The 10,000-nt window shown below is 41.3% G+C and overlaps 19 non-coding genes and 1 pseudogene across 19 annotated transcripts; all 20 read right to left on the reverse strand.

Moving 5' to 3' along the window:
* Positions 1-345: 345 nt before the first annotated feature.
* LOC123733838 (5S ribosomal RNA) lies at positions 346-464 on the reverse strand. Its single transcript, XR_006764201.1, has one exon. It is a non-coding gene; the product is annotated as a 5S ribosomal RNA (ribosomal RNA).
* Positions 465-859: 395 nt separating this feature from the next.
* LOC123733749 (5S ribosomal RNA) lies at positions 860-978 on the reverse strand. The gene has a single exon (XR_006764112.1). It is a non-coding gene; the product is annotated as a 5S ribosomal RNA (ribosomal RNA).
* Positions 979-1,387: 409 nt separating this feature from the next.
* On the reverse strand, positions 1,388-1,506 carry LOC123733855 (5S ribosomal RNA). Its single transcript, XR_006764218.1, has one exon. It is a non-coding gene; the product is annotated as a 5S ribosomal RNA (ribosomal RNA).
* A 410-nt stretch (positions 1,507-1,916) lies between these two features.
* Positions 1,917-2,035, reverse strand: LOC123733922 (5S ribosomal RNA). Its single transcript, XR_006764265.1, has one exon. It is a non-coding gene; the product is annotated as a 5S ribosomal RNA (ribosomal RNA).
* A 410-nt stretch (positions 2,036-2,445) lies between these two features.
* Positions 2,446-2,564, reverse strand: LOC123733750 (5S ribosomal RNA). The gene has a single exon (XR_006764113.1). It is a non-coding gene; the product is annotated as a 5S ribosomal RNA (ribosomal RNA).
* Positions 2,565-2,973: 409 nt separating this feature from the next.
* On the reverse strand, positions 2,974-3,092 carry LOC123733839 (5S ribosomal RNA). The gene has a single exon (XR_006764202.1). It is a non-coding gene; the product is annotated as a 5S ribosomal RNA (ribosomal RNA).
* A 410-nt stretch (positions 3,093-3,502) lies between these two features.
* LOC123733840 (5S ribosomal RNA) lies at positions 3,503-3,621 on the reverse strand. The gene has a single exon (XR_006764203.1). It is a non-coding gene; the product is annotated as a 5S ribosomal RNA (ribosomal RNA).
* A 139-nt stretch (positions 3,622-3,760) lies between these two features.
* On the reverse strand, positions 3,761-3,879 carry LOC123733740 (5S ribosomal RNA). The gene has a single exon (XR_006764103.1). It is a non-coding gene; the product is annotated as a 5S ribosomal RNA (ribosomal RNA).
* A 409-nt stretch (positions 3,880-4,288) lies between these two features.
* LOC123733923 (5S ribosomal RNA) lies at positions 4,289-4,407 on the reverse strand. Its single transcript, XR_006764266.1, has one exon. It is a non-coding gene; the product is annotated as a 5S ribosomal RNA (ribosomal RNA).
* A 410-nt stretch (positions 4,408-4,817) lies between these two features.
* LOC123733841 (5S ribosomal RNA) lies at positions 4,818-4,936 on the reverse strand. Its single transcript, XR_006764204.1, has one exon. It is a non-coding gene; the product is annotated as a 5S ribosomal RNA (ribosomal RNA).
* Positions 4,937-5,346: 410 nt separating this feature from the next.
* Positions 5,347-5,465, reverse strand: LOC123733714 (5S ribosomal RNA). The gene has a single exon (XR_006764077.1). It is a non-coding gene; the product is annotated as a 5S ribosomal RNA (ribosomal RNA).
* Positions 5,466-5,875: 410 nt separating this feature from the next.
* LOC123733886 (uncharacterized) lies at positions 5,876-5,993 on the reverse strand (annotated as a pseudogene).
* A 139-nt stretch (positions 5,994-6,132) lies between these two features.
* LOC123733741 (5S ribosomal RNA) lies at positions 6,133-6,251 on the reverse strand. The gene has a single exon (XR_006764104.1). It is a non-coding gene; the product is annotated as a 5S ribosomal RNA (ribosomal RNA).
* A 409-nt stretch (positions 6,252-6,660) lies between these two features.
* Positions 6,661-6,779, reverse strand: LOC123733924 (5S ribosomal RNA). Its single transcript, XR_006764267.1, has one exon. It is a non-coding gene; the product is annotated as a 5S ribosomal RNA (ribosomal RNA).
* Positions 6,780-7,188: 409 nt separating this feature from the next.
* On the reverse strand, positions 7,189-7,307 carry LOC123733842 (5S ribosomal RNA). The gene has a single exon (XR_006764205.1). It is a non-coding gene; the product is annotated as a 5S ribosomal RNA (ribosomal RNA).
* Positions 7,308-7,717: 410 nt separating this feature from the next.
* On the reverse strand, positions 7,718-7,836 carry LOC123733843 (5S ribosomal RNA). Its single transcript, XR_006764206.1, has one exon. It is a non-coding gene; the product is annotated as a 5S ribosomal RNA (ribosomal RNA).
* A 409-nt stretch (positions 7,837-8,245) lies between these two features.
* On the reverse strand, positions 8,246-8,364 carry LOC123733844 (5S ribosomal RNA). Its single transcript, XR_006764207.1, has one exon. It is a non-coding gene; the product is annotated as a 5S ribosomal RNA (ribosomal RNA).
* Positions 8,365-8,503: 139 nt separating this feature from the next.
* LOC123733742 (5S ribosomal RNA) lies at positions 8,504-8,622 on the reverse strand. Its single transcript, XR_006764105.1, has one exon. It is a non-coding gene; the product is annotated as a 5S ribosomal RNA (ribosomal RNA).
* Positions 8,623-9,031: 409 nt separating this feature from the next.
* On the reverse strand, positions 9,032-9,150 carry LOC123733725 (5S ribosomal RNA). The gene has a single exon (XR_006764088.1). It is a non-coding gene; the product is annotated as a 5S ribosomal RNA (ribosomal RNA).
* Positions 9,151-9,559: 409 nt separating this feature from the next.
* Positions 9,560-9,678, reverse strand: LOC123733751 (5S ribosomal RNA). Its single transcript, XR_006764114.1, has one exon. It is a non-coding gene; the product is annotated as a 5S ribosomal RNA (ribosomal RNA).
* Positions 9,679-10,000: the final 322 nt, after the last annotated feature.

The raw sequence follows: 10,000 nt of genomic DNA on the forward strand, positions 1-10,000 counted from the left end.
CACCAATTAGATAAGCAGCTTGAACTTTGTGTCACTGAAAAAGTAGAAGAAATTACAAACACTGTTCCCATCACTTTTTAGCACAGGTAGTTGGATAAAATACAAACTTTATTTCCTTTCATCATTTGAACAGGGCCAAGGAGCACAAAGCACACACAAGCTGCATTCAGCAACAATATTCTTGTTTGTCTCATAAATACAAGGCAGATGCTAATTGAAAACATCCAGGAAATTTGATCCTATTAAAAAGGCAGGAAGCTGCATTTAGTCAATTCATCATTAAATGCTTACTACAACGCAGTGTTGCTGATGAAATAGTGCAAGAGCACACCCTCGTGGACAAAATGCTTACAGCACATGGTATTCCCAGGCGGTCTCCCATCCAAGTACTAACCAGGCCCGACCCTGCTTAGCTTCCGAGATCAGACGAGATCGGGCGTACCCAGGCTGATATGGCCGTAAGCGAGAAACAATCTCTTGCTACAACATATATAGTCAAAGTGAGTGTGATAAACAGAATTGCATTTTACAATAGATAAGCAGCTTGAATGTGTCACTGAAAAAGTAGAAGAAATTACAAACACTGTTCCCATCACTTTTTAGCACAGGTAGTTGGATAAAAACAAACATTCCTTTCATCATTGAACAGGGCCAAGGAGCACAAAGACACACAAGCTGCATTCAGCAACAATATTCTTGTTTGTCTCATAAATACAAGGCAGAGCTAATTGAAAACATCCAGGAAATTTGATCCTATTAAAAAGGCAGGAAGCTGCATTTAGTCAATTCATCATTAAATGCTTACTACAAGGCAGTGTTGCTGATGAAATAGTGCAAGAGCACACCCTCGTGGACAAAATGCTTACAGCACATGGTATTCCCAGGCGGTCTCCCATCCAAGTACTAACCAGGCCCGACCCTGCTTAGCTTCCGAGATCAGACGAGATCGGGCGTACCCAGGCTGGTATGGCCGTAAGCGAGAAACAATCTCTTGCTACAACATATATAGTCAAAGTGAGTGTGATAAACAGACATTGCATTTTCACCAATTAGATAAGCAGCTTGAACTTTGTGTCACTGAAAAAGTAGAAGAAATTACAAACACTGTTCCCATCACTTTTTAGCACAGGTAGTTGGATAAAATACAAACTTTATTTCCTTTCATCATTTGAACAGGGCCAAGGAGCACAAAGCACACACAAGCTGCATTCAGCAACAATATTCTTGTTTGTCTCATAAATACAAGGCAGATGCTAATTGAAAACACAAGGAAATTTGATCCTATTAAAAAGGCAGGAAGCTGCATTTAGTCAATTCATCATTAAATGCTTACTACAAGGCAGTGTTGCTGATGAAATAGTGCAAGAGCACACCCTCGTGGACAAAATGCTTACAGCACGTGGTATTCCCAGGCGGTCTCCCATCCAAGTACTAACCAGGCCCGACCCTGCTTAGCTTCCGAGATCAGACGAGATCGGGCGTACCCAGGCTGATATGGCCGTAAGCGAGAAACAATCTCTTGCTACAACATATATAGTCAAAGTGAGTGTGATAAACAGACATTGCATTTTCACCAATTAGATAAGCAGCTTGAACTTTGTGTCACTGAAAAAGTAGAAGAAATTACAAACACTGTTCCCATCACTTTTTAGCACAGGTAGTTGGATAAAATACAAACTTTATTTCCTTTCATCATTTGAACAGGGCCAAGGAGCACAAAGCACACACAAGCTGCATTCAGCAACAATATTCTTGTTTGTCTCATAAATACAAGGCAGATGCTAATTGAAAACATCAAGGAAATTTGATCCTATTAAAAAGGCAGGAAGCTGCATTTAGTCAATTCATCATTAAATGCTTACTACAAGGCAGTGTTGCTGATGAAATAGTGCAAGAGCACACCCTCGTGGACAAAATGCTTACAGCACCTGGTATTCCCAGGCGGTCTCCCATCCAAGTACTAACCAGGCCCGACCCTGCTTAGCTTCCGAGATCAGACGAGATCGGGCGTACCCAGGCTGATATGGCCGTAAGCGAGAAACAATCTCTTGCTACAACATATATAGTCAAAGTGAGTGTGATAAACAGACATTGCATTTTCACCAATTAGATAAGCAGCTTGAACTTTGTGTCACTGAAAAAGTAGAAGAAATTACAAACACTGTTCCCATCACTTTTTAGCACAGGTAGTTGGATAAAATACAAACTTTATTTCCTTTCATCATTTGAACAGGGCCAAGGAGCACAAAGCACACACAAGCTGCATTCAGCAACAATATTCTTGTTTGTCTCATAAATACAAGGCAGATGCTAATTGAAAACATCCAGGAAATTTGATCCTATTAAAAAGGCAGGAAGCTGCATTTAGTCAATTCATCATTAAATGCTTACTACAAGGCAGTGTTGCTGATGAAATAGTGCAAGAGCACACCCTCGTGGACAAAATGCTTACAGCACATGGTATTCCCAGGCGGTCTCCCATCCAAGTACTAACCAGGCCCGACCCTGCTTAGCTTCCGAGATCAGACGAGATCGGGCGTACCCAGGCTGGTATGGCCGTAAGCGAGAAACAATCTCTTGCTACAACATATATAGTCAAAGTGAGTGTGATAAACAGACATTGCATTTTCACCAATTAGATAAGCAGCTTGAACTTTGTGTCACTGAAAAAGTAGAAGAAATTACAAACACTGTTCCCATCACTTTTTAGCACAGGTAGTTGGATAAAATACAAACTTTATTTCCTTTCATCATTTGAACAGGGCCAAGGAGCACAAAGCACACACAAGCTGCATTCAGCAACAATATTCTTGTTTGTCTCATAAATACAAGGCAGATGCTAATTGAAAACACCAGGAAATTTGATCCTATTAAAAAGGCAGGAAGCTGCATTTAGTCAATTCATCATTAAATGCTTACTACAAGGCAGTGTTGCTGATGAAATAGTGCAAGAGCACACCCTCGTGGACAAAATGCTTACAGCACATGGTATTCCCAGGCGGTCTCCCATCCAAGTACTAACCAGGCCCGACCCTGCTTAGCTTCCGAGATCAGACGAGATCGGGCGTACCCAGGCTGATATGGCCGTAAGCGAGAAACAATCTCTTGCTACAACATATATAGTCAAAGTGAGTGTGATAAACAGACATTGCATTTTCACCAATTAGATAAGCAGCTTGAACTTTGTGTCACTGAAAAAGTAGAAGAAATTACAAACACTGTTCCCATCACTTTTTAGCACAGGTAGTTGGATAAAATACAAACTTTATTTCCTTTCATCATTTGAACAGGGCCAAGGAGCACAAAGCACACACAAGCTGCATTCAGCAACAATATTCTTGTTTGTCTCATAAATACAAGGCAGATGCTAATTGAAAACATCCAGGAAATTTGATCCTATTAAAAAGGCAGGAAGCTGCATTTAGTCAATTCATCATTAAATGCTTACTACAACGCAGTGTTGCTGATGAAATAGTGCAAGAGCACACCCTCGTGGACAAAATGCTTACAGCACATGGTATTCCCAGGCGGTCTCCCATCCAAGTACTAACCAGGCCCGACCCTGCTTAGCTTCCGAGATCAGACGAGATCGGGCGTACCCAGGCTGATATGGCCGTAAGCGAGAAACAATCTCTTGCTACAACATATATAGTCAAAGTGAGTCTGATAAAACAGACATTTAGTCAATTCATCATTAAATGCTTACTACAAGGCAGTGTTGCTGATGAAATAGTGCAAGAGCACACCCTCGTGGACAAAATGCTTACAGCACCTGGTATTTCCAGGCGGTCTCCCATCCAAGTACTAACCAGGCCCGACCCTGCTTAGCTTCCGAGATCAGACGAGATCGGGCGTACCCAGGCTGGTATGGCCGTAAGCGAGAAACAATCTCTTGCTACAACATATATAGTCAAAGTGAGTGTGATAAACAGACATTGCATTTTCAACAATTAGATAAGCAGCTTGAACTTTGTGTCACTGAAAAAGTAGAAGAAATTACAAACACTGTTCCCATCACTTTTTAGCACAGGTAGTTGGATAAAATACAAACTTTATTTCCTTTCATCATTTGAACAGGGCCAAGGAGCACAAAGCACACACAAGCTGCATTCAGCAACAATATTCTTGTTTGTCTCATAAATACAAGGCAGATGCTAATTGAAAACACAAGGAAATTTGATCCTATTAAAAAGGCAGGAAGCTGCATTTAGTCAATTCATCATTAAATGCTTACTACAAGGCAGTGTTGCTGATGAAATAGTGCAAGAGCACACCCTCGTGGACAAAATGCTTACAGCACCTGGTATTCCCAGGCGGTCTCCCATCCAAGTACTAACCAGGCCCGACCCTGCTTAGCTTCCGAGATCAGACGAGATCGGGCGTACCCAGGCTGATATGGCCGTAAGCGAGAAACAATCTCTTGCTACAACATATATAGTCAAAGTGAGTGTGATAAACAGACATTGCATTTTCACCAATTAGATAAGCAGCTTGAACTTTGTGTCACTGAAAAAGTAGAAGAAATTACAAACACTGTTCCCATCACTTTTTAGCACAGGTAGTTGGATAAAATACAAACTTTATTTCCTTTCATCATTTGAACAGGGCCAAGGAGCACAAAGCACACACAAGCTGCATTCAGCAACAATATTCTTGTTTGTCTCATAAATACAAGGCAGATGCTAATTGAAAACATCCAGGAAATTTGATCCTATTAAAAAGGCAGGAAGCTGCATTTAGTCAATTCATCATTAAATGCTTACTACAACGCAGTGTTGCTGATGAAATAGTGCAAGAGCACACCCTCGTGGACAAAATGCTTACAGCACATGGTATTCCCAGGCGGTCTCCCATCCAAGTACTAACCAGGCCCGACCCTGCTTAGCTTCCGAGATCAGACGAGATCGGGCGTACCCAGGCTGATATGGCCGTAAGCGAGAAACAATCTCTTGCTACAACATATATAGTCAAAGTGAGTGTGATAAACAGACATTGCATTTTCACCAATTAGATAAGCAGCTTGAACTTTGTGTCACTGAAAAAGTAGAAGAAATTACAAACACTGTTCCCATCACTTTTTAGCACAGGTAGTTGGATAAAATACAAACTTTATTTCCTTTCATCATTTGAACAGGGCCAAGGAGCACAAAGCACACACAAGCTGCATTCAGCAACAATATTCTTGTTTGTCTCATAAATACAAGGCAGATGCTAATTGAAAACATCAAGGAAATTTGATCCTATTAAAAAGGCAGGAAGCTGCATTTAGTCAATTCATCATTAAATGCTTACTACAAGGCAGTGTTGCTGATGAAATAGTGCAAGAGCACACCCTCGTGGACAAAATGCTTACAGCACCTGGTATTCCCAGGCGGTCTCCCATCCAAGTACTAACCAGGCCCGACCCTGCTTAGCTTCCGAGATCAGACGAGATCGGGCGTACCCAGGCTGGTATGGCCGTAAGCGAGAAACAATCTCTTGCTACAACATATATAGTCAAAGTGAGTGTGATAAACAGACATTGCATTTTCACCAATTAGATAAGCAGCTTGAACTTTGTGTCACTGAAAAAGTAGAAGAAATTACAAACACTGTTCCCATCACTTTTTAGCACAGGTAGTTGGATAAAATACAAACTTTATTTCCTTTCATCATTTGAACAGGGCCAAGGAGCACAAAGCACACACAAGCTGCATTCAGCAACAATATTCTTGTTTGTCTCATAAATACAAGGCAGATGCTAATTGAAAACATCAAGGAAATTTGATCCTATTAAAAAGGCAGGAAGCTGCATTTAGTCAATTCATCATTAAATGCTTACTACAAGGCAGTGTTGCTGATGAAATAGTGCAAGAGCACACCCTCGTGGACAAAATGCTTACAGCACATGGTATTCCCAGGCGGTCTCCCATCCAAGTACTAACCAGGCCCGACCCTGCTTAGCTTCCGAGATCAGACGAGATCGGGCGTACCCAGGCTGATATGGCCGTAGCGAGAAACAATCTCTTGCTACAACATATATAGTCAAAGTGAGTCTGATAAAACAGACATTTAGTCAATTCATCATTAAATGCTTACTACAAGGCAGTGTTGCTGATGAAATAGTGCAAGAGCACACCCTCGTGGACAAAATGCTTACAGCACCTGGTATTTCCAGGCGGTCTCCCATCCAAGTACTAACCAGGCCCGACCCTGCTTAGCTTCCGAGATCAGACGAGATCGGGCGTACCCAGGCTGGTATGGCCGTAAGCGAGAAACAATCTCTTGCTACAACATATATAGTCAAAGTGAGTGTGATAAACAGACATTGCATTTTCAACAATTAGATAAGCAGCTTGAACTTTGTGTCACTGAAAAAGTAGAAGAAATTACAAACACTGTTCCCATCACTTTTTAGCACAGGTAGTTGGATAAAATACAAACTTTATTTCCTTTCATCATTTGAACAGGGCCAAGGAGCACAAAGCACACACAAGCTGCATTCAGCAACAATATTCTTGTTTGTCTCATAAATACAAGGCAGATGCTAATTGAAAACACAAGGAAATTTGATCCTATTAAAAAGGCAGGAAGCTGCATTTAGTCAATTCATCATTAAATGCTTACTACAAGGCAGTGTTGCTGATGAAATAGTGCAAGAGCACACCCTCGTGGACAAAATGCTTACAGCACCTGGTATTCCCAGGCGGTCTCCCATCCAAGTACTAACCAGGCCCGACCCTGCTTAGCTTCCGAGATCAGACGAGATCGGGCGTACCCAGGCTGATATGGCCGTAAGCGAGAAACAATCTCTTGCTACAACATATATAGTCAAAGTGAGTGTGATAAACAGACATTGCATTTTCACCAATTAGATAAGCAGCTTGAACTTTGTGTCACTGAAAAAGTAGAAGAAATTACAAACACTGTTCCCATCACTTTTTAGCACAGGTAGTTGGATAAAAACAAACTTTATTTCCTTTCATCATTTGAACAGGGCCAAGGAGCACAAAGCACACACAAGCTGCATTCAGCAACAATATTCTTGTTTGTCTCATAAATACAAGGCAGATGCTAATTGAAAACATCCAGGAAATTTGATCCTATTAAAAAGGCAGGAAGCTGCATTTAGTCAATTCATCATTAAATGCTTACTACAAGGCAGTGTTGCTGATGAAATAGTGCAAGAGCACACCCTCGTGGACAAAATGCTTACAGCACATGGTATTCCCAGGCGGTCTCCCATCCAAGTACTAACCAGGCCCGACCCTGCTTAGCTTCCGAGATCAGACGAGATCGGGCGTACCCAGGCTGATATGGCCGTAAGCGAGAAACAATCTCTTGCTACAACATATATAGTCAAAGTGAGTGTGATAAACAGACATTGCATTTTCACCAATTAGATAAGCAGCTTGAACTTTGTGTCACTGAAAAAGTAGAAGAAATTACAAACACTGTTCCCATCACTTTTTAGCACAGGTAGTTGGATAAAATACAAACTTTATTTCCTTTCATCATTTGAACAGGGCCAAGGAGCACAAAGCACACACAAGCTGCATTCAGCAACAATATTCTTGTTTGTCTCATAAATACAAGGCAGATGCTAATTGAAAACATCAAGGAAATTTGATCCTATTAAAAAGGCAGGAAGCTGCATTTAGTCAATTCATCATTAAATGCTTACTACAAGGCAGTGTTGCTGATGAAATAGTGCAAGAGCACACCCTCGTGGACAAAATGCTTACAGCACATGGTATTCCCAGGCGGTCTCCCATCCAAGTACTAACCAGGCCCGACCCTGCTTAGCTTCCGAGATCAGACGAGATCGGGCGTACCCAGGCTGATATGGCCGTAAGCGAGAAACAATCTCTTGCTACAACATATATAGTCAAAGTGAGTGTGATAAACAGACATTGCATTTTCACCAATTAGATAAGCAGCTTGAACTTTGTGTCACTGAAAAAGTAGAAGAAATTACAAACACTGTTCCCATCACTTTTTAGCACAGGTAGTTGGATAAAATACAAACTTTATTTCCTTTCATCATTTGAACAGGGCCAAGGAGCACAAAGCACACACAAGCTGCATTCAGCAACAATATTCTTGTTTGTCTCATAAATACAAGGCAGATGCTAATTGAAAACACCAGGAAATTTGATCCTATTAAAAAGGCAGGAAGCTGCATTTAGTCAATTCATCATTAAATGCTTACTACAAGGCAGTGTTGCTGATGAAATAGTGCAAGAGCACACCCTCGTGGACAAAATGCTTACAGCACATGGTATTCCCAGGCGGTCTCCCATCCAAGTACTAACCAGGCCCGACCCTGCTTAGCTTCCGAGATCAGACGAGATCGGGCGTACCCAGGCTGATATGGCCGTAAGCGAGAAACAATCTCTTGCTACAACATATATAGTCAAAGTGAGTCTGATAAAACAGACATTTAGTCAATTCATCATTAAATGCTTACTACAAGGCAGTGTTGCTGATGAAATAGTGCAAGAGCACACCCTCGTGGACAAAATGCTTACAGCACCTGGTATTTCCAGGCGGTCTCCCATCCAAGTACTAACCAGGCCCGACCCTGCTTAGCTTCCGAGATCAGACGAGATCGGGCGTACCCAGGCTGGTATGGCCGTAAGCGAGAAACAATCTCTTGCTACAACATATATAGTCAAAGTGAGTGTGATAAACAGACATTGCATTTTCAACAATTAGATAAGCAGCTTGAACTTTGTGTCACTGAAAAAGTAGAAGAAATTACAAACACTGTTCCCATCACTTTTTAGCACAGGTAGTTGGATAAAATACAAACTTTATTTCCTTTCATCATTTGAACAGGGCCAAGGAGCACAAAGCACACACAAGCTGCATTCAGCAACAATATTCTTGTTTGTCTCATAAATACAAGGCAGATGCTAATTGAAAACACAAGGAAATTTGATCCTATTAAAAAGGCAGGAAGCTGCATTTAGTCAATTCATCATTAAATGCTTACTACAAGGCAGTGTTGCTGATGAAATAGTGCAAGAGCACACCCTCGTGGACAAAATGCTTACAGCACCTGGTATTCCCAGGCGGTCTCCCATCCAAGTACTAACCAGGCCCGACCCTGCTTAGCTTCCGAGATCAGACGAGATCGGGCGTACCCAGGCTGGTATGGCCGTAAGCGAGAAACAATCTCTTGCTACAACATATATAGTCAAAGTGAGTGTGATAAACAGACATTGCATTTTCACCAATTAGATAAGCAGCTTGAACTTTGTGTCACTGAAAAAGTAGAAGAAATTACAAACACTGTTCCCATCACTTTTTAGCACAGGTAGTTGGATAAAATACAAACTTTATTTCCTTTCATCATTTGAACAGGGCCAAGGAGCACAAAGCACACACAAGCTGCATTCAGCAACAATATTCTTGTTTGTCTCATAAATACAAGGCAGATGCTAATTGAAAACACAAGGAAATTTGATCCTATTAAAAAGGCAGGAAGCTGCATTTAGTCAATTCATCATTAAATGCTTACTACAAGGCAGTGTTGCTGATGAAATAGTGCAAGAGCACACCCTCGTGGACAAAATGCTTACAGCACATGGTATTCCCAGGCGGTCTCCCATCCAAGTACTAACCAGGCCCGACCCTGCTTAGCTTCCGAGATCAGACGAGATCGGGCGTACCCAGGCTGGTATGGCCGTAAGCGAGAAACAATCTCTTGCTACAACATATATAGTCAAAGTGAGTGTGATAAACAGACATTGCATTTTCACCAATTAGATAAGCAGCTTGAACTTTGTGTCACTGAAAAAGTAGAAGAAATTACAAACACTGTTCCCATCACTTTTTAGCACAGGTAGTTGGATAAAATACAAACTTTATTTCCTTTCATCATTTGAACAGGGCAAAGGAGCACAAAGCACACACAAGCTGCATTCAGCAACAATATTCTTGTTTGTCTCATAAATACAAGGCAGATGCTAATTGAAAACACAAGGAAATTTGATCCTATTAAAAAGGCAGGAAG

The sequence above is a fragment of the Salmo salar genome, unplaced genomic scaffold (genome assembly GCF_905237065.1).
Source record: "Salmo salar unplaced genomic scaffold, Ssal_v3.1, whole genome shotgun sequence".
Taxonomy (NCBI): Eukaryota; Metazoa; Chordata; class Actinopteri; order Salmoniformes; family Salmonidae; genus Salmo; species Salmo salar.